The sequence below is a fragment of the Chiloscyllium punctatum genome, chromosome 30 (genome assembly GCF_047496795.1).
Source record: "Chiloscyllium punctatum isolate Juve2018m chromosome 30, sChiPun1.3, whole genome shotgun sequence".
Taxonomy (NCBI): Eukaryota; Metazoa; Chordata; class Chondrichthyes; order Orectolobiformes; family Hemiscylliidae; genus Chiloscyllium; species Chiloscyllium punctatum.
Genome location: NC_092768.1, coordinates 29,698,224 through 29,718,999, shown reverse-complemented (window position 1 = coordinate 29,718,999; position 20,776 = coordinate 29,698,224). Strand labels below are relative to the sequence as shown.

The 20,776-nt window shown below is 50.2% G+C and overlaps 1 protein-coding gene across 1 annotated transcript in view; it reads left to right on the top strand.

Moving 5' to 3' along the window:
* The first annotated feature begins 460 nt into the window (after nt 1–460).
* LOC140455370 (macrophage mannose receptor 1-like) overlaps nt 461–20,776 on the top strand; it is a 72,761-nt gene continuing 52,445 nt past the window's right edge. The window contains exon 1 of the mRNA XM_072550173.1: nt 461–647. The gene's annotated coding sequence lies outside the window, so the exon portion shown is untranslated. The remainder of the gene's footprint in view (nt 648–20,776) is intronic.

The window sequence follows — 20,776 nt, the reverse complement described above, 5'->3', positions numbered from 1 at the left end:
GTGGCTCCGAAACTCAATCCCTCTCCCAATAAAAGCGAACACGCCGAACACCTTTAGAATGGAGATGAGGGGGAATTTCTTCAGCTGGGTGGGGGTGGGGGGGGGGGGGGGGGGGGTGAATCTGTGGAACTAATTGCCATAGAAGGCTGTGGAGGCCAAGTCATTGAGTGTCTTTAAGACAGAGATAGGTAGTTTCTTGATTGGTCAAGGGGTCAAAGGTTGTGGTGAGAAGGCAGGAGAATGGGATTGAGAAACATATCAGCCATGATGGGCAGCCAGAACAGACTGGATGGGCCAAATGGCCTAATTCTGCTCCTTTGTCTATGGCTTTTATACTTCCGAGCGGGGAGGTTAAAGGGAGGTTTAAATACAGGTTCAAAAATAATGAGGGGTTTGACGAGATGTAATAAGCGGAAACTGTTTCTGCTGACAACAGACAAAGCGGGAGAATAAGGGGACTCAGACTGAAGACGACCTGAGGCAATTATGACTCAGTGAGCTGTTACCAAGTGCAAATTCAACAGTCACTCTCTCTGTGGGCACCAGGTCATGGCAGAGGGGTGAACGCACTGGAGAGAGCGTGCAGAGGCATTCACCCGAGTGGTTCCAGGTATCTGACACTTCAGCGAAGAGGAGAGATTGAAGAGGTTGGTACTGTTCTCCCTGGGGAGAAGGCAGCTGGGAGAGGAGCTGACTGAGGTTTTCAAAACCACGAGGGAGCTGAATGGAGTGGATTGGGGTTGGAGGGTGGGGTGGGGGTGGAGGGGGAGGTTGGGGGGGGAGCTGATGTTGTTCCCGCTCAGAAAAGGAATGAGAAAGTGAAACAGCGTGGACTTAAAGTAACGTGCAAATGAAGTAACACAGCAAGTGGGTGACCAATGGAGTGCATGGCCTGGCAATGTGACCGAGGCAAGGCCAAGTGAGGCATTGGATAGTAATTGGGATGGGAATGGTATAGGGTAAGGGCAGGAGATTGTCGCTAGGCCAGGGAACCAGCGCAGACACAGTAACAATTTTGGAAATCTGAAAAGCATCCTAAACAGGAATGTTTTACAGGTCCTTGGGAGGGGGGGTGGGGCGGTTTTGTTGTTTGCCCCCTGTCACACAGGGGACGTACTCTGGACACACAGACCCACGAAGAAAAGCAAGGCTGACATTCAGGTTTAGCCCTGGGGGAGGCACTGTGCTGTGCTGATGGGAGCATGAACACTCAAGGCCCTGAATAAGCCAGAAGCCTCCCACAGCCACCATGGTCAGGCTGGTCCTGTCTCATGTTGACAGGTCCCCTCCCCCCCCCCCCTTCATCATGTCCCTGAAAGCCGGGTGGAACCATCTGCATTGCTGATGGACTCTTGCTGTGCAGAGCTGAAACAGTGGCAAAGGTAACTGCACCCTGCAGAGTGCCCCCCCAGGCTATGAGAGCCCATGCAGGGCAGGCAACCACTAGAGGGGCCAAATGGCCTACACCTCTGTCAAATGTGACCAGTGGGGGCAGAGCAAGTCACCCACCTACAACTCCCCAACCTCACCTCCTGGCTCTCTGACCCCATGGACGGTCAAACCCCGGTTCGATCATGTTACCCTTCATTTTTTACTCCTGTTCAGGTTCTTTTTCTTTTAAAAAATCCCCAACAATAGTGCCTATGTTTACCCTTTATTGAGGGGAGGGGGGAACCGATTAACAAACCCTTTAAAAACGCTCTTTCTCAAGGCAACTTTCAAACAAATGTCGATTAGGACGAGTTAACGCTGGAAGTAATGACCCTCCCACCCCCATCACCTCCAAAAAGGACACTGTCAAATTCCGATTTGGAAGGTGGCTTTGAGTTTGCGGGGGGGGTGGTGGCTGGTCTGGGAGGAACTTCTAACGTCTGCAAAACCTGGGGTTTAGAGGGGATCCCCCCCCCCCCCCCTTTCCCCATACTCTGTGACAGCTTGAAGATTGACAGTTCCCGCACTTGGCAGGCAGACACACTGAGAGGCAAGGCACTGACTGACCTGGACGGATCGGCTCAGGAACCGGCCACAGCCTCTTCCTTTCTCTCCTTTAATTTCTTTTTTTGTTTGTTTTCAAACAAAATCGCGACGATTCCAACTCTCAGCGACTGCCAACCTTCTGCCCATCTCCCTTGATGTCCGGGAGAGACAGCTCAAACACGGTCCTTCGCTTCCAGGGCGAGTTCATCAAATGCTTGGGGGAAGGAGAGAGGAGGATTCCAGTTCACAAAGAGAAAGGGGGATAGATTGCATAGGTTTCCAGGAAGAGAGAGAGAGAGAAGGCAGGCACGGTTAATTCACACGTCTCTGTATTCTTCGGTGCAATGCATATTTCCCCCCTTTTGTCTGTGTGCTGGCTGGTATTGGGTATCAACTGAACGGACAAGCAAAACAACAAAATTATATCGACACTCAGGTGCTGGGCAGCAACTCAGTGCTGGCGTTTACTGCTTTTTATATTTGTCCTTTGTCTCTCTCTCTCTCTCTCTCTCTCTCTCTATCTGAGGCTGAACAAATGCATTGCTTGGTTGCTCCCATGGGCATAACTGGGAATGGATTAATGTGCTATTTACTACACTCATCAGCACCAGCCACTACCCCACCCCCTCTCCCCTCCCCTCCCTCATTAAGACGCCTCTTGGTTCCATCAATCAGGAGACTTTTGCAAACGCTGACCTCATCCCTCCCCACCCCCATCCCACCAACCCACACCCCCCCCCCCCCCCCCCCCCCCCCACCCCCGCCGTCCTATTCCCAGTCAGCCAGACGTTTCTATGCAACCAAGGGACACCGGTGTCCTGGTTATAGCAGCAAGAAGAACCCAGACTCTTCCTCCCACCCCCCCCCACTGCCCACCCGGTGCTAGGGAAGGACTGGAAATAGACATCTTCCCCAAACCCCCCTGACCCCCCCCCCAGGGTCCATTGAAGGTACAGCTGGAACCTCTAGCCCAAAGGGGGAGGGTGGGGAAGCAGAGTTAAGGTGATGAGCCACAAAGGCAAAGTTCCAATTAAAGGGTGGAGGGGAAACAGGAGGCCGCTCAGCCCTTCGCCTCCCTGCTGTTCCATGGAATCCTGAGGCCGTGGGAGCAGGCCATTCAGCCCACGCCAGAGAGCATCCCACCTGCTTCATCCCCGTGCGCCCTGTGTTTCCCCACCTAGCCTGCACCTCCCTGGGTAAAGTCAAAAACCGCACAACACCAGGTTATACTCCCAACAGGTTTATTTGGAAGCACTAGCTTTCGGAGCGCCACTCCTTTCAACACCAGCACTTCCAAGTCACGGCATCCCTGGACAATTTAGCATGGCTCACCTACCTCGCCTGTATATAGAGTCATAGAGGCAAAAGTGAGGACTGCAGATGCTGGAAACCAGAGTCAAGATTAGAGTGGCGCTGGAAAAACACAGCAGGTCAGACAGCATCCGAGGAGCAGGAAAACATTCCTGATGAAGGGCTTTTGCCCGAAACGTCGATTTTTCCTGCTCCTCAGATGCTGCCTGAACTGCTGTGCTTTTCCAGCACCACTCTAATCTAGACTATAGAGTCATCGAGCACAGCAGGTCAGACCCAGCATCCGAGGAGCAGGAAAAATCGACGTTTTGTGCAAAAGCCCTTCATCAGGAATGTTTTCCTGCTCCTCGGATGCTGTCTGACCTGCTGTGTTTTTCCAGCGCCACTCTAATCTTGACTCTGATCTCCAGCATCTGCAGCACCCACTTCCGCCTTATAGAGTATTAGAGTCCTAGGGCCCAAACTGGTCCACCCCGACCAAAATGTCCGTCCATCTAACCTACACTATTCCATCTTGTCCATGTGCCGATCCAATGACCATTTAAATGCCCTTAAAGTTGGCGGGTCTACTACTGTTGCAGGCAGTGCGTTCCATGCCTCTACTACTACTCTGAGTGAAGACACAATTTCTGACACCTGTCCTGTATCTATCAGCCCTCAGTTTAAAGCTACATCCCCTTGTGCTAGCCATCACCATCTGAGGAAAAAGGCTCTCACTCTCCACCCTATCTAACTCTCTGATTATCTTATATGACTCATTTAAGTCACCTCTCCACCTTCTTCTCTCTAATGAAAACAGCCTCAAGTCTCTCAGTCTTTCCTCATTAGACTCTCCCTCCATACCAACCTCCTAGTAAATCTCCTCTGAACCCTTTCCAAAACATCCACCTCCTTCCTATAATGCAGTGACCAGAACTGTACACAATACTCCAAGTGCGGCCGCTCCAGAGTTTTGTACAACTGCAGCATGACCATGTGGCTCTGAAACTCCATCCCTTTACCAATAAAAGCTAACACACCATGCACCTTCTTAACAACCCTATCAACCTGGGTGGCAACTTTCAGGGATCTATGTACATGGACACCGAGATCTCTCTGCTCATCTACACTACCAAGAATCTTACCATTAGCACCGTACCCTGCATTCCTGTTGCTCCTTCCAAAGTGAATCGCCTCACACTTTTCCACATTAAACTTCATTTGCCACCTCTCAGCCCAGCTCTGCAGCTTATCTATGTCGCTCTGTAACCTGCAACATCCTTCAGCACTATCCACAACTCCACCAACCTTAGTGTCATCCACAAATTTACTAACACATCCTTCTATGCCCTCATCTAGATCATTATTAAAAGTGATGAACAGCAGTGTATACCTTTTCTTTAGAATCTTCCCAAGTAACTGACCCACCACAGATATTAAGCTGACCAGTCTATAGTTCCCAGGCTTTTCTTTGCAAACCTTCTTGAATAACGACACAACATTCACTACCCTCCAGTCTTCTGGGACCTCACCGTGTCTAATGATGATGCAAAAATGTCAGCCAGGGCCGCTGCAATTTCTTCTCTAGTAGTTTTCTCAGATATAGCTGGTCAAGACTAGGGGGATTTATCCACCTTCATACTTTCTAATACATCAACGGACTGTGGGAGGAAACCCACTCAGCCTGAGAGTAGAATTGATCCCAAGTCTCCGGTGTTGTGAGACAGCAGTGCAGATCACTGAGCCAGAATACTTGCATACTCCCCTTTAACAAACATCAAATACATGTTGTACTGGGGGAGCAGGGAGCAATCCCTGGTTTCCCCTTCCAAAAATGCACCACAGCATTTTAATTATTGCTCAAAAGATTGACAAGGATGTTGCCAGGGTTGGAGGATCTGAGCTACAGGGAGAGGCTGAACAGGCTGGGGCTGTTTTCCCTGGAGTGTCGGAGGCTGAGGGGGTGACCATATAGAGGTTTATAAAATCATGAGGGGCATGGATAGGGTAAATAGTCAAGGTATTTTACCTGGGGTAGGTGAGCCCAGAACTAGAGGGCATAGGTTTAGGGTGAGAGGGGAAAGTCAAAGAAGAGGCCTAAGGGACAACTTTTTCACACAGAGGGTGGTGTGTGTATGGAACGAGCTGCCAGAGGAAGTGATGGAGGTTGGGACAACTGCAACATTTAAAAGGTACCTGGATGGGTAAATGAGTGGGAATGCTCTGGAGGGATATGGGACGATTACAACATTTAAAAGGGTATATGAATAGGAAGGGTTTGGAGGGATATGGGCCGGGTGCTGGCAGGTGGGACTAGATTGGGTTGGGAATATCTGGTCGGCATGGACGGGTTGGGCCAAAGGCTCTGTTTCCGTGCTGTACATCTCTATGAGTCTATGATTCGCCACTGTCTACTGTCACCGGTGACTGGGAGCAGTACGTAGCCTCTTGCCCTGAATCGAGCCCAGAAGAGGTTACCCTGGATCTGACGAGCATTGCCAACCTCTTACCTGTTGGGGGATCCTGCCCCAAGCCAGAAACAGATCCTTCTGCGAAGGAACCCTGTTAATTCTGGCTCTTCGTTCAGCCTGTCGACCCCTTCCCAGGTATCGCTATCCACTTCAGAGTGAAAGGTGGACCTCTCCAATCGAAACTTACGCTGAGCCACACGCTCACAGGAGCCCAAGATCCTGATGCCCAACTCTCTCGCCTATTTTTGGAGGAAGTTGAGCGTTGTTTTCTGAGACAGACCAAAGTCCAAACTCCTTAAGGATGTGGATCGGATGTTATCAGCAGCTATCCGCCCCCGCCCCACCCCCACCCCGGTCTATTTTAAGTTTGCACATTCCACGTAAGGTGATAGCCTCATCTATTTTGACACGTACAATCTTTTTTCCGTTAGCACTGCAACTCCTTGTCACCGGATGTTTATCATGGAATGACAGGCTGCAGCAGGAGGCCATTTGGCCCATCGTGTCTCTGATAGCCCTTTGAGAGAGCTGTGCACTTACTCTCAGGCCTGCATTCCCCCCTCCCCCTCCCCGCCCTGCCAAATCTTGACTTTTCTTGGAATGAGATTGTCCAATTTCCTTTTGAAAGTAACCATCAAATCTGCTTCCCACCATCCTCGGAATGTATGCTTTGGGCCGTAGTCACTTGCTGCCTAAAATACTTAATAATCATAGAGTCATAGAGACGTACAGCATGGAAACAGAGCCTATGGTCCAACCTGTCTATGCCAACCAGATATCCCAACCTAATCTAGTCCGATTTGCCAGCACTTAGCCCATATCCCTCTAAACCCGTCCTATTCATATACCCATCCAGATGCCTTTTAAATATTGCAATTGTACCAGCCTCCACCACTTCCTCTGGCAGCTCATTCCATACACACACCGCCCTCTGTGTGAAAAGGTCTCTTTTATATCTTTCCTCGCTCACCCTAAACTTATGCCCTCTAGTTCTGGACTCACCCACCCCAGGGAAAAGACTTTGTCTATTTACCCTATCCATGCCCCTCATGATTTTATAAACCTCTATAAGGTCACCCCTCAGCCTCCGACGCTCCAGGGAAAACAGCCCCAGCCTGTTCAGCCTCTCCCTGTAGCTCAAATCCTCCAAACCTGGCAACATCCTTGTAAGTCTTTCCTGACCAATGTCCTGGATAGCCACAACAATGACCTCCCAATTCCAATACACAATACCCTGACCAATAAAGGCAAGCATACCAAATGCCTTCTTCACAACCCTAATTACCTGCGACTCTAGTTTCAAGGAGCTCTGAACCTGTACTCCAAGGTCTCTTTGTACTTCTGCTCTATTCATCTCTCAGAGCTTTGAATATCAGAGTTGGGATGTCATCTTGAGGCTGTACAGGGCATTGGTGAGGCCTTGTCTGGAGTGCTGTGTCCAGTTCTGGTCAGCCCTGTCATGGGAAGGATATTATTCAGCTGGAATGGGCTCAGATGAGGTTTACCAGGATGTTCCAAGGATGGAGGGTTTGAGTTAACACAATAAGTTGGGACTTTTCTCACTGGTGGGTAGGAGGTTGAAGGGTGACCTTATAGAGGTTTATAAAATCATGAGGGAGATAGTTAAGGTGAATGCCAGGTGTGTTTTCCCTCGGATGGGTGATTTCAAGACTAGGGGGCATTTTTTGAGGAGAGAGGGGGGAGATTTTAAAAAGACATGAGAGACAATTTTTTTTTTACACAGAGGATGGATCACGTGTGGAATGAACTTCCTGAGGAAGTGGTGGATGCAGGGACAGTTACATAATTTAAAAGACATTTGGCTAAGGACCTGATTGGAAAGGTTTGAAGGAATCCAGGCCAGGAGCAGGCAGTTGGGGCTAGTTTAGTTTGGGATTATGTTTGGCATGGACTGGTCGGACCGAAGGGTCTCCATGCTGTATGACTCTATAACTCTGTCCACAACACTTTTTATTTCATAAGGACGATGTACAGTTGACTTTTAAAAGGTGATGTGACTATTTTCCAAGAACAGCCGGATGTTTTTAATCTGTAGCAGGGAGATCAAACTGAAGAAATTGTATTTGACAAATTTACCAGAGTTCATTGAAGATGTAACAAACAGGTTGGTTAAAGGTTATGCAGTGGATGGAATGTATTTAGCTTTACAAAAGGCATTATGTAAGGTCTCATATAAAATATTCCCATACAAAATAATGATTTGGAGATGCTGGCGTTGGACTGGGGTGGACAAAGTTAAAAATCACACAACATCAGTTTATTGTCCAACAGGTTTATTTGGAAGCACTAGCTTTCAGAGTGCTGCTCCTTCATCAGGTGGTTGTGGAGTATAAGATTGTAGGACACAGAATTTATAGAATTACATTTTATTTTGCTCAAAAGCGGCATGAATCCATGTAAGATTCTGTAAATCCCTTTTTAGATGAGAATCAGTCTGAACATTGAGGCACAGCCAGCCTCACACAGAGCACCTCACATCTTCAATACATTATCTGAGCTGACATGACACCAATTGTTAAAGTTCACTTGAGAATGTAGCTTTAAAAATGTTTTGTGATTTACATATGAAAGAACTGAAACCAACATGGCCATTCTAAAAGATGAGAGACTTAACAAACAATCCAGGTCTTTTTCAGTATATAATTTCAGTTGCATCACACTGTAAACCTTTGCTGTAAATTTTGTATCCTACGATCTTATCATCGACAACCGCCTGATGAAGGAGCAGCGCTCCGAAAGCTAGTGCTTCCAATTAAACCTGTTGGACTATAACCTGGTGTTGTGTGATTTTTTTGTGCCAGGCAGAAGGCCGTATATATTGGTGTCGATAGAGGGACTGGCAGACTAACAGGAGAGACAGTTTGCTTAATTTGTCATCTTCAACTTGATAAACGAACTAACGCAGAGACTCGGAGAACAGTGTTGGGTCCTCATCAATGAACAATCTACATTAATGATTTGAAGAGACAATTTTGCGCATAATAAGTAGGGAAGCAAGTGGTTAGGAGGTGGTAGAGGCTGCAAAAGATGGACAGGTTAAGGCCAATGGAATGCATTGTGGGAAAATGGGAGGTTGTCCACATTTTTGACAAGGAGAATAGAAAAAAAAGTTAAATATCGTTTCAATGGAGACAAACTGTGACATGCCACAGTTAGAGAGGGATCTAGGTGGTCCTTGTACATGAAGGTTTATTCATTGCAGAATGCCTCATAGTGAAAACTTTCCAACAGGCAACAAGATGCTGCTTGGCAGGTGGTGAGTAGGGCACTGCCCGTTAGATCCTTCATGTACATCTGGTCGGTATGCACCCCCACCTCACACTGCCCTCAAAGCAACTGCAGGGGGGGGAAGGGAGCAGTGTCCAGACTGACGGACATCTCCCTCTGGAGTGTGCCTTTGTAAAGGGAGCCTGGAGGGAGATGCAGTGGTTTGGGGCGAGGTTCGTCCCGAGCAGCTCCTTGACTCCATGCTCTCCGGGCTGTTCCCCGGGACACACACCGAGACAAACGTCGCCTGTGCCTGGAGGACCGTCCCCTCGGTGAAAGACACTCTTTGGTCTGTCCGAAACTTGTCGGTCTTCCAGGGCAAGGAGTTGACCCCGACCGAGTGTTGCAGACTGGCCCATCCCAAGGTCCAGGACTACGCACTGAGGGACGCGCTGAAGCTTGGGGCAGCTGCCGCCAAGGGGCAGTGGGGAAAGACCACCGTCTGGGCTCTTTCTGCTGAAGGTAGATGGGGGTCCGTTCAGCTATCGGACCCTCCCGCTGCCTCAAAATGAAGTAAAATGCCTCCTGCATGAGTAAGGAGTGCCTTTGGTATTTTGCACCTGCAGGGAATGTCAGATTCCAATGTTCCTTGGTAGGCAACGACTGTGCAGAACTCTGAATGCAGAGAAAGATTTACTTTATGAATAAACTTTATTTTGGAAAAGTACAAACATCTCGGGTGTGGTAGCTCACTTGGTTTGGAGAAAGCCAGGGGGATTGTTCATTATCTTGCCTTTGATTCCTGAAGCACTGGCAACACGCTCTCCTCTCTGTAGACAGGAGGCCTTTGTGTTCAGGGGTGCACTTGCTGCTGTTGGGTTTCTGAGCTGTCTGCGTCTGGGACAGCTGGTGACCTCAGGCAGCAGCAACTGCTCCCAGTCCTTACAGAAAGAAAACAGTTGTGGTGGGGGGTGCTGTGATGATCAAAACACGGCACACAACAACCGCTTCAGAAACACACAAACAGGCAGGCAGGCAGAGAGAGACACACACACACTCACACACACTCACACACACACACTCACACACACACACCACACACACACACACACACTCACACACACACACCACACACTCTCTCACACACACACATGCACAGATACACACACCACACACACACACACACACACCACACACACACTCTCTCTCACACACACACACAGATACACACACCACACACTCACACACAGATACACACACCACACACTCACACACACACACACTCACACACACACCACACATACACACTCTCTCACACACACACTCACACACACACACCACACACACCACACACACACACTCTCACACACCACACACTCTCACACACCACTACATACTCACACAGATACACACACCACACACACACAGACACACTCACACTCACCACACACTCACACACACAAACATACTCAAACACTCACACACACACTCACACACAGACACACACACACCCCACACACACACACACACTCACACACACATACCACACACACACACACACACACTCACACACACACTCACACACAGATACACACACACCACACACACTCACACATCACACACACACACTCACACACACAGACACACACACACACACATAGATACACACACACCACACACAAACACATGGACACACACACACTCACACACCACACAAACAGACACACACACAGACACACACACTCACACACTCACACTCACACACTCACACACCACACACACAGAAACACACACACACACACACAGACACACACACACTCACACACCACACACACAGACACACACACCAGACACACACACCATACATACAGACACTCACACACACTCACACACCACACACACATATACACACATAGACACGCACACACACTCACACACCACACACACATATACACACACAGACACACACACAGACACACACACTCACACACCACACACCAGACACACTCACACATACAGACACACACAGACACATACACACACCACACACAGACACACACACACACCACACATGCACAGACACACACACACTCACACACCACACACCCACACACAGACACCACACACACAGAGACACAAACACAGTCACACACCACACACACACAGACACTCACACACACAGACACACACTCATTCATACTCACAGGCACACAGACACACACACACACTCACACACACACTAATACACAGACACACCGACACACACACACTCACACATTCACAAATACACACTCACACACCACACACAGACACCGCACACTCAGACTCGCACACACAGACACACACACAGACACACACACTCACACAATCTCACACATCACACACCACACACACTCACACACAGACACATGCACACCACACACAGACACACCCACACACACACTCTCACACACTCACACACTCACACACCACACACACTCTCACACACGCACACACACACACACCACACACACACAGACACACACACAGACACATACACACAGACACAGACACACACACAGACACTCACACACAGAGACAAACACACACACAGACACACACACTGACACAGACACACACACACAGACAGACACTGACATACAGACACACACACACACACACCACACACACACCACACACACAGAGACACATACACACAGACACAGACACACACACAGACACTCACACTGACACAGACACACACACACAGACAGACACTGACACACACAGACCCACACATACACACACACACACTCACTCACTTACACTCCCAGCCTCGGGCGACTACCTGTGCAGAGTTTGCACATTCTCCCTGTGTCTGTGAGGGTTTCCTCCCACAGTCCAAAGATGTGCAGGTTAGGTGAATTGGCCATGCTAAATTACCCCATAGTATCAAGGGATGTGTAGGTTAGATGCATTAGTCAGGGGGTAAACATAGGTTAGGGGAATGGGTCTGGGTGTGTTACTCTTCAGAGGGTCAGTGTGGACTTGTTGGGCCGAAGGGCCTGTTTCCACGCTGTAGGGAATCAAAGTCTTGCCCTTGTTGGTTTCCAACAGGCAGGAGGCTGGACAGGAGGTGGAGAGGTCGACATTTCGGGTCTAACACTTTACCAAACTTTGACCAATCGAATTGCCTCTGGAAGGCAGCACTTTCCATTTATTTTTAAAATCAGAAAAGGTCAGGCTCTAGACTACCTTCTGAATATGTTTTTATTTTAAGAATCCCTGCAGTGCAGAAACAGGCCCTTCAGCCCAACAAGTCCACACACCGACCCCTCCAAAGGGTAACCCACCCAGACCCATGTCTCCTACATTTAACCCTGACTAATGCACCTAACACCCTGTGGGGCAATTCACCCCAACCTGCACATCTTTTGGAATGCAGGAGGAAACCCACACAGAGACGGGGAAAACATGCAGACCCCACACAGTCAGTCACCCGAGGCTGGAACCGAATCGGGGTCCCTGGCGCTGTGAGGCAGCGGTGCTAACCACTGAGCCACCATGCCGCCACTTTTGAGGGAGTCTGGCCTAGCCCATGGCACATGGGATAGCTTGCCCCACGGGAGAACGCCCAATGGGACTGTTCACTCCAAAACTCGTCAGGAACAGTGGTAGCACACAGGAGCTGGGTGTCCCACTGGAAGACGTATTTCCCAGCCTGGTTTGGCCAGCAGCCAACTACATGCAGGCAAATTGACCAGTAAATTGAACAGCAATGATATCACGTTTAATCTGGCCTTCTGATTGAATGCTGCAAGATGAAATCAGCCACTGCAAACCTATTTATTTTGGGTCTGTAACAAACTGGTTTTGACAGGTCGCTGCCAATGTGACGATTTAAAGATGGTCTGTACGCAGAGAGTCACTTGGAAACAGTCGTCTTACGACAAGAAAATAAAACTCTAAGACGTTGTTTTCTGCAGTGGACAGAATAACCTTGAATGCCTCGGTCTTTGAGTGGAAAGGACTGATATTGACTGAGTGTTGCAGACTGGCACATTCCAATGTCCAGGACTATGCTCTGAGGGATGTGCCGAAGCTCAGGCTAACAGCTCAGAGGCACAATACAGAAAGGACATTGACTGAAGCCTTTGAGTCACAGTGCATAAAGGGTTCCAAAAGGAAGGCTGTTGTGAAACTTGAAAGGGTTCAGAAAAGATTTACAAGGATGTTGCCAGGGTTGGAGGGTTTGAGCTACAGGGAGAGGCTGAAAAGGTTGGGGCTGTTTTCCCTGGAGCGTCGGAGGCTGAGGGGATGACCTTATAGAGGTTTATAAAATCATGAGGGGCTTGTATAGGATAAATAGACAAGGTCTGTTCCCTGCGTTAGTGGAGTCCAAAGCTAGAGGGCATGGGTTTAGGGTCAGTGCCAGGGACCTGGGTTCGATTCCAGCCCTGGGCAACTGTCTGTGTGCAGTTTGCACATAAAAGAGACCTAAGGGGCAACTTCTTCACCCAGAGGGTGGTGCGTGTATGGAATGAGCTGCCAGAGGAAGCTGGTGGAGGCTGGTACAATTGCAATATTTAAAAGGAATCTGGATGGGTACATGAAGAGGAAGGGTTTGGAGGGATATGGGTCAAATGGGACTAGGTTGTGTTAGCATACCTAGTGGGCGTGGACGGGTTGGACCGAAGGGTCTGTTTCTGTGCTGTACATCTCTATGACTCTTTGTAAGGAAGACCTGAAGGAACTATGGATGCTGGAAATCAGAAACAAAAACTGAAATTAATGCAAACGCTCAGCAGGTCTGACAGCACCTGTGGAGAGAAATCAGAGTTAACGTTTCGGGTCCGGTGACCCTTCCTCAGAACTGGTGGGAGCTAGGAAGATGTCGGTTTTTAGGGTGGGAGGGGGGAAAGCGGGTAAAGAGCAAATGATTTCTGGGGATGGAGCTCAAAGAGAGAGAAGAACAGTCAGACAGACAAAGGTGTGGGTAACGATCTGGCTGGGAGGGGGACGAGCTGTTAATGGAGACTGGAAGTGGCTAACAATGTGTAGTGTGTCATAGCAGACTGTCTGTGTGATAACAAGAGAACACGAGGACTGCGGATGCTGGAGTTATCAGAGTCGAGAGTGTGGCACTGGAAAAGCACAGCAGGTCAGGCAGCATCCGAGGAGCAGGAGAATCGACGTTTCGGGGCATAAGCCCTTCATCAGGAATCCTGGTGTATGGGGTTTGGGGTAGGGACATGGGAGAGCTTAACGCTAAAGCTGTTGAACTCAATATTGAGGAGAAAGTGAGGACTGCAGATGCTGGAGGTCGGAGCTGAAAAATGTGCTGCTGGAAAAGCGCAGCAGGTCAGGCAGCATCCGAGGAGCAGGAGAATCGACGTTTCGGGCACGAGCCCTTCTCCAGGAATCCTGCAGCTTGTGCTGTGCTGCAGCAAGCCTGAGACCCAGATGTTGGCCATGGGAACAGGGTGGTGCCCCAGAATGTATACGGCGCCAGTCAAACGGACTGCGATTGTTCTGCGATCCTTTGTACACACTGGCCGGGGAAGCGTTGCATTCCGTTGCGCTACCTGTCACATGCGATTTGAAATGTTGTGGAAGAGACATTTGCAAACTTTACAAACGCAACTTACCCTTCCGGATAATTAAGAGAGTCAGATGTGACAGCGACCTGCAAGAGAATCTGGCAAACATTTCACAAAAGGAAGCTTCGCAGAACGATGTGAGCAGAAGCAGAGCGAGAGGGGGGTAGGAGAGGTATGGTGCGCCGAATGGCCTCCTTGCCTATCTGTACCATTCCTCGATTCTTGTACCTGAGGAGGGGGGGGGAACGGCTGTCTCGGTGATGACAGATTTGACTGAATTTTTGAGGTGAGCCTCTGAAGGAGATAATATCCGTCAACCCATTCGGAGATGGCATGACTCACCTCTGGAAGAGGTGGGACTTGGACCCGGGCCTCCTGGTCCAAAGTTGGGGACTGCACCCCAAGAGCCCCCCAGCCTCTGAGGTAAGCCGTGATGTCGCCGCGACCACAGCTGTCATGTGACCTGTTGCCGCTTCGATTGGACACCAGTGCGGGGGCTGGGGGGGGGTGGGTGGGGGGTGGGGTTCTGTGTGTCTCTCACATGCCCTCTTGACCTGTCCCACCTGTCCACCTTCCTCCCCACCTATCCACTCCACCCTCCGCTCTGACCTATCATCATCACCGCCCCAACTTCATCTACCCATTGCCTTCCAGGCCATCCTCTCCGCAACAATCCTGATGAAAGGCCTGTGCCCGAAACGTCGACTCACCTGCTCCTCTGATGCTGCCTGACCGGCTGTGCTTTTCCAGCGCCACACTTTTTGACTCAGACTCCCCAACGTTTGCAGTCCTCACTTTCTCCCGTCCCATTTACCTGCCTCCTTCAGCCTTACTATCAGGGAACTATGGCCCCTCACGATTTTGTTTAACCTTTTAGAGGGCACGATGCCTAGATATCTCAGCGAATAGGGACGCGCGTAGTTTCTAGCAAGCATTGTGAGCCTGAATGATCATCTTAACATACAATGAACGCCTGAGGATCCTGGGATTGTATTTATTAGAGTTTAGAAAGTTGAAGGGAGATCTGGTAGAAACTTACAAGATAACGCATGGCTTCGAAAAGGTGGACGCTGGGAAATTGTTTCCATCAGGCGGGGAGACTAGGACCCTGTGGGCACAACCTTAGAATTAGAGGGGGTCAATTTAGAACAGAACTGAGGAGACATTTCTTCAGCCAGAGAGTGGTGGGCCTGTGGAATTCATTGCCCTGGAGCGCAGTGGAGGCCGGGACGTTAAATGTCTTCAAAGCAAAGATTGGTAAATTCTTGATCTCGCGAGGAATTAAGGGATATGGGGAGAGTGTGAGTAAGTGGCATTGAAATTCCCGTCAGCCATGATTGAATGGCGGAGTGGACTCGATGGGCCGAATGGCCTTACTTCCACTCCTGTTTCTTATGGCCTTCCATCAGTCGTTGGCCTATTTCTTGGGATCACACTTGGGATCACACAGCAAATTCTGTCCTGCTGCGGAATGTTTGATGTTAAGCGCTGAGTGTGGAGCACAGTCTCGAATCGCTGAAGGGGTGTGTTCTGTTTGTTTACATCCAGTCAGTCATTGAGATGTACGGTCAATATACCCTGGCATCACACCGGCACTGAAATTCACACGCCACGTGGCGCGTTTGTGCAGCACCCAAACAGCTTTTTGATTTGACAGCAGCCTATCCCTGCTGGTGGAGAATGTCACGACAGCATGGGAACAACGGGAAACGGCCAGCTGTACGAGTTCCTTAGAGATGCCTCACCTTCACAGGATTTAAGGTGGATTGGCTACTTTTCGGGTCCAAACGTGCAGCCTTTGAGGAAAGGGCGGTACCGCAGTTTGCACTGTGGTGCAGGGTCAGCACCATTTCCCAGTGAGTGGAAGAGCAGCCGACTTTCGGCGGGTTTGCAATGCGAGGGCACTCCCTGTCAGATCCTTCATATATACCCGGCCGGTCCGCGCCATCGCACACTGCCCTTGAAGCGACCGTGGTGGGTACACACTGTTAGACATCACCCTCTGGAGTGGTTTGTGTCGAGGTTCGACCCGAGCAGCTCTGTGACTCTCTGCGCTCTACGGCCTGTTCCCCGGGACACACACCGAGACAAACATCGACCGGAGGACCGTCACCTCGGTGAAAGACGCTCTTTGTTCTGCCCGAAACGTGTCAGTCTTCCAGGGCAAGGAGTTGCCCCCGACCGAGTGTTGCAGACTGGCACACCCCAAGATCCAGGACTACGCGCTGAGGGATTCGCGGAAGCTTGGGGCAACTGCCGCCAAGGTGCAGTGGGGAAAGACCACCGTCTGGGGTCTTCCAGCTGAAGGTAATTGGGGGTCTGTTCAGTTATGGGGCCCTCCTAGTGCCTGAAATATATGTAACTATAGTCTTGTACAAGTGAGAAATGCCTTTGGTTTGTTTGGATAGAGTGAAACCCTAGTATTTGTTTGTTTCCTCATTAGCTGCTGAGCTGCTTCAGCGACTCTGTGTGTATGTGTATAACAATATTTTTATGAATAAAAGTATATTTCTGAAATTAAAAAGAAGTCACTTCCCAATGAATTCGGCCGGCTCACCTCCACAATGGAAGATACTCCAGCAAGCTGTCCAAGCGGAGATCGAAGAATTTGACATGAAAGACAGACGTCAACAACTCCATCGTCGGACGCAAACATTCTGAGGGAGGGTCAGCCCACCCGAACGTTGACGCTGTGATTTCTCTCCACAGATGCTTCCTGACCTGCTGAGCTGTTCCAGCAACTTCTGTTCTTGTTTCTGACGTCCAGCATCAGTCTTTATTGGTTTTTATCACATTGTTAAATTCTGCCTTGATGCAGGATGGACTGTTTCGTGTCTGTCTGCCTCCTGTAATGTGGCTTTGTCAGTGTACCTTTCACCGTCACGAATTAAAATCCAGGAATCTTGCAAGGATCCACTCCCTAGAGCCCATTCCGCTGTTTAATAATGACCACAGCTGATTTGGTTTTGGATGATGAGCTCAGGGGGAATTACCGGATCTCTGCAATGCTCAGGGGTGGAAGTACATTCAGTGCTGAAGGGAACACTGTCAGTTCAATGTTTCACCTCACGATGACGCAAAGGCCCCTTTAGTTAGGGGCTGAAGATGTACCCAGGGTGAGATTAAGCATTTGGGTTTCTCGAATATGTTGTTTATTAGATTGGATTAGATTCCCTACAGGGTGGAAACAGGCCCTTCGGCCCAACAAGTCCCTCCGAAGAGCAACCGTCCCAGACCCGTTCCCCGACGTTCACCCCTGACTAATGCACCTAACACGACAGGCAATTTAGCGTGGTCAGTTCACCTGAGCTGCACATCTTTAGACTGTGGGAGGAAACCGGAGCACCCGCAGGAAACCCACGGGGAGAATGGGAAAACTCTGCACAGACAGTTGCCCGAGGCGGGAATCGAACCCGGGTCCCTGGCAGCTCCGGAGGCAGCAGTGCTAACCACTGAGCCAACGCGCCGTATTCCCTCAGATAGGCTGCGATGTCACTGAGACTTCGGAAGACCTGTGTTAGAGTGCTCCCAAAAACAAAAGGAATCCTCTTCAGAGTTCTGTGGCCACGTGGAATCCAACAGGAAGTGCCATTCAGCAGCTGAGAAACAGCCTGGAGGGTTTCGGGAGACCTCAAGAGCCCCACATTCGAACACGATCCAGTGACTGTAGCGTGTCAGCTGGGGTATCTGCTGGAGCGCCGTCTGCAGGCTCCAGTCTCACTCACTTCCAGACTTTCCACAAAACAGGGGCCAAAGCAGGGAGAGCTGGGAAGGGGGGTCCTGCAGCATGGATACCGATTGCTACAAAACTTATATCTTGAATCCATTCATGGGAATTAGAGCCGGGCCAGCATTTGGTGCCCTATCCCTCGGTGCCCCTTGAGAAGGTGGTGGCGAAACTGCCTTCTCGAACCCTCTGCGGTCCTTGTGGCAAAACGACGCCCACAGTTCCGTTCGGGAGGGACCCGGCGACAGGGAAGGAACAGCGATATGCTTCCAAGTCAGGATGGTGAGCGGCTGGGAGGGGAACTTGCATGTGCTGGAGTACCCGTCCTCATAGAGTCATAGAGATGTACGGCATGGAATCAGACCCTTCGGTCCAACTCACCCATGCTGACCAGATATCCCAACCTAATCTAGTCTCATTTGCTAGCACTTGGCCCATATCCCTCCAAATCCTTCCTATTTATATACCCATCCAGATGCCTTTCAAATGCTGTAATTGTACCAGCCTCCACCACATCCTCTGGCAGCTCATTCCAAAACCGTACCACCCTCTGTGTGAAAAGGTTGTCTCTTTTGTCCCTTTTAAATCTTTCCTCTCTCACCTTAAACCGATGCCCTCGAGTTCAGTCGGTCCCCCACCCAGGGGAAGAGACTCTGTCTCTTTACCCTATCCACGCCCCTCATAATTTTATAAACCTCTATAAGGTCACCCCTCAGCCTCCGACGCTCCAGGGAAAACAGCCCCAGCCTGTTCAGCCTCTCCCTATAGCTCAGATCCTCCAACCCTGGCAACATCCTTGTAAATCTTTTCCAAACCCTTTCAAGTTTCACACCATCCTTCCAATAGGAGGGAGACTAGAATTGCACGCAATATTCCAAAAATGGCCTAACCAGTGTCCTGTACAGCCGCAATATGACCTCCTAACTCCTATCAACAATGCTCTGTCCAATAAAAGAAAGTATACTAAACGCCTTCTTCATTCCTCAGCAAAGGAATTCCTTCATTCCGTCCACGCATCAATGAATTTAATATACGTCGTGACATCAAACAATTCTTCCGTCGCCTCCGCCTCCGAGCTTACTTTCACAATCAGGACTCCCGCCCACCTTCCGAGGACCCCTTCGCCCACCTCCAACAAACTGCATCCACCTGGACACCCCGCGCTGGCCTATTACCTGCCCTCGACCTCTTCATTTCCAACTGCCGCCAGGACATTAACCGCCTCAACCTGTCTACCTCCCTCCCCCACTCCAACCTCTCACCCTCACAACGCGCAGCCCTCCAATCCCTCTGCTCCAATCCCAACCTCACCATCAAGCCAGCGGATAAAGGGGGCGCAGTGGTAGTCTGGCGCATTGACCTCTACACCGCTGAAGCCAAACGCCAACTCAAGGACACCTCTTCCTACTGCCCCCTCGACCATGACCCCACCCCCGATCACCAAATCATCATCTCCCAGACCATACAGAACCTCATCACCTCAGGAGATCTCCCACCCACAGCTTCCAACCTCATAGTCCGGGAACCCCGCACTGCCCGGTTCTACCTCCTTCCCAAGATCCACAAGCCTGACCACCCTGGCCAACCCATTGTCTCAGCATGCTCCTGCCCCACTGAACTCATCTCTACCTACCTCGACACTGTCCTATCCCCCCTAGTCCAGGAACTCCCCACATACGTTTGAGACACCACCCACGCCCTCCACCTCCTCCAAGACTTCCGTTTCCCCGGCCCCCAACGCCTCATCTTCACCATGGATATCCAATCCCTCTACACCTCCATCCACCATGACCAGGGCCTCCAAGCCCTCCATTTTTTCCTCTCCAGACGTCCCCAACAGTACCCTTCCACCAACACTCTCATTTGTTTGGCCGAACTGGTCCTCACCCTTAACAATTTCACCTTTGAATCCTCCCACTTCCTCCAGACCAAAGGGGTAGCCATGGGCACACGAGTGGGCCCCAGCTATGCCTGTCTCTTTGTTGGCTATGTAGAGCAGTTGATCTTCCGTAATTACACCGGCACCACTCCCCACCTCTTCCTCCGCTACATTGATGACTGCATTGGCGCCACCTCGTGCTCCCGCGAGGAGGTTGAGCAATTCATCAACTTCACCAACACATTCCACCCTGACCCTAAATTCAGCTGGACCATCTTTGACACCTCCGTCCCCTTCCTGGACCTCTCCATCTCCATTAATGACGACCAACTTGACACTGACATTTTTTACAAACCCACTGACTCCCACAGCTACCTGGATTACACCTCTTCCCACCCTACCTCTTGCAAAAATGCCATCCCGTATTCCCAATTCCTCCACCGTATCTGCTCCCAGGAGGACCAGTTCCACCACAAAACACACCAGATGGCCTCCTTCTTTAGAGACCGCAATTTCCCTTCCCACGTGGTTAAAGATGCCCTCCAACGCATCTCGTCCACATCCCGCACCTCCGCCCTCAGATCCCACCCCTCCAACTGTAACAAGGACAGAACGCCCCTGGTGC